Source organism: Sylvia atricapilla, chromosome 5 (assembly GCF_009819655.1).
Source record: "Sylvia atricapilla isolate bSylAtr1 chromosome 5, bSylAtr1.pri, whole genome shotgun sequence".
NCBI lineage: Eukaryota > Metazoa > Chordata > Aves > Passeriformes > Sylviidae > Sylvia > Sylvia atricapilla.
Genome location: NC_089144.1, coordinates 21063968 through 21065648, shown reverse-complemented (window position 1 = coordinate 21065648; position 1681 = coordinate 21063968). Strand labels below are relative to the sequence as shown.

Below are 1681 nucleotides of genomic sequence, written 5' to 3'. Positions count from 1 at the left end.
AACCTTTGCAGAGAATCCGTGACCTGAGATGATCTAACTTAAGGCATGGGGCTGAGATGCCTCTACCAGGAGCCCAGTCACAAAAACTGTCAGCAGAGATACGCAAAAGAATCGGGTTTTCTGTATCAGCAGGAAGCTCTCGACACACCGAGATCCGTGTCAGTGTCCCGGGCCAGGCTGGACAGGGCTCGGAGCACCCGGGACAGTGGAAGGTGTCCCTGCCATGGCAGGGCTGACACTGGATGAGCTTTAATGTCCCTTCCAGCCCAGACCTTGCTGGGATCCCGTGCTGGTTCAGGCCGGGAGCTGGGCTGGGGCAGCCCGTGTCCCGCCGCTGTCCCGCCGGCAAAAGGCGTGTCTCCGATGTCCCCGCGGGGCTCGTTTGCTGTGCCTCATTAGTACTCGGCTAATTTGCATACCCAGGGTGCACCGCGGGCCAGCGCCCGAGCCCCGATCAAAACTGCCACCCGTGCCGTGGGGACATTTGTGTGGGGACACGGGGCTGGGCTGTGACACTGCCGGGGCACCGGGCTGGGGACACCGCAGGGTCAGAGCGGGCGGCGGAACAGGTCACCGTGTGGTGCAGAGGAACAGCCGTGCGGGGCCTGCTGTGGGGCGGAAAGCAAAAGTATACTCTGGTTTCTCTTCAGATCGAATAAATCTTTCGCCTTTTACTAAAGATTTCCGTGGAGAGGAACAGCAACGAGCTGAAATAAATTTTTTGTGGCTCTGCCCTTGCAGAGCTGCTCTCATGTTGGTCAAAAGTTAGATGAGTTCTTGAAGTGCGGTGGAGATTTTGTAACTGACTGAGTGATGAGTTGTATCAGTTTCCTGAGCTGCGGAGACAAAATCTCAGGGTGTTACCGCTGGGATTCCCCAGCCTGGAGCTGTTTGAGTGCTCCAGAGGAATCCATGGAGCTGTTTCTGGCCGGAGCCCCTCTGCTCTGGGGCCAGGCTGGCAGAGCTGGGGGCGCTCACCTGGAGGAGGCTCCATGGAGAGCTCAGAGCCCCTGCCAGGGCCTCAAGGGGCTGATATAACAGGGGGTGTGTGACTTTTTACCCCAGCAGACACTGATAATATGAGGGGAAATAGCTTTAAACTAAAACAGGGAGATTTAGATTGGATAATAGGGAGAAATTCTTCCCTGTGAGGGTAGTGAGGCCCTGCCACAGGATGCCCAGAGAATCTGTGGCTGCCCCCGGATCCGTGTCAGTGTCCCGGGCCAGGCTGGACAGGGCTCGGAGCACCCGGGACAGTGGAAGGTGTCCCTGCCATGGCAGGGCTGACACTGGATGAGCTTTAATGTCCCTTCCAGCCCAGACCTTGCTGGGATCCCGTGCTGGTTCAGGCCGGGAGCTGGGCTGGGGCAGCCCGTGTCCCGCCGCTGTCCCGCCGGCAAAAGGCGTGTCTCCGATGTCCCCGCGGGGCTCGTTTGCTGTGCCTCATTAGTACTCGGCTAATTTGCATACCCAGGGTGCACCGCGGGCCAGCGCCCGAGCCCCGATCAAAACTCCCACCCGTGCCGTGGGGACACTTGTGTGGGGACACGGGGCTGGGCTGTGACACTGCCGGGGCACCGGGCTGGGGACACCGCAGGGTCAGAGCGGGCGGCGGAACAGGTCACCGTGTGGTGCAGAGGAACAGCCGTGCGGGGCCTGCTGTGGGGCGGACAGCTAAGGT

At 60.1% G+C, this 1681-nt stretch overlaps 1 non-coding gene across 1 annotated transcript; it reads left to right on the top strand.

The window, feature by feature from the left end:
• The first annotated feature begins 630 nt into the window (after positions 1–630).
• On the top strand, positions 631–744 carry LOC136362013 (U5 spliceosomal RNA). The gene has a single exon (XR_010743723.1). It is a non-coding gene; the product is annotated as a U5 spliceosomal RNA (small nuclear RNA).
• The last annotated feature ends 937 nt before the right edge of the window (positions 745–1681 follow it).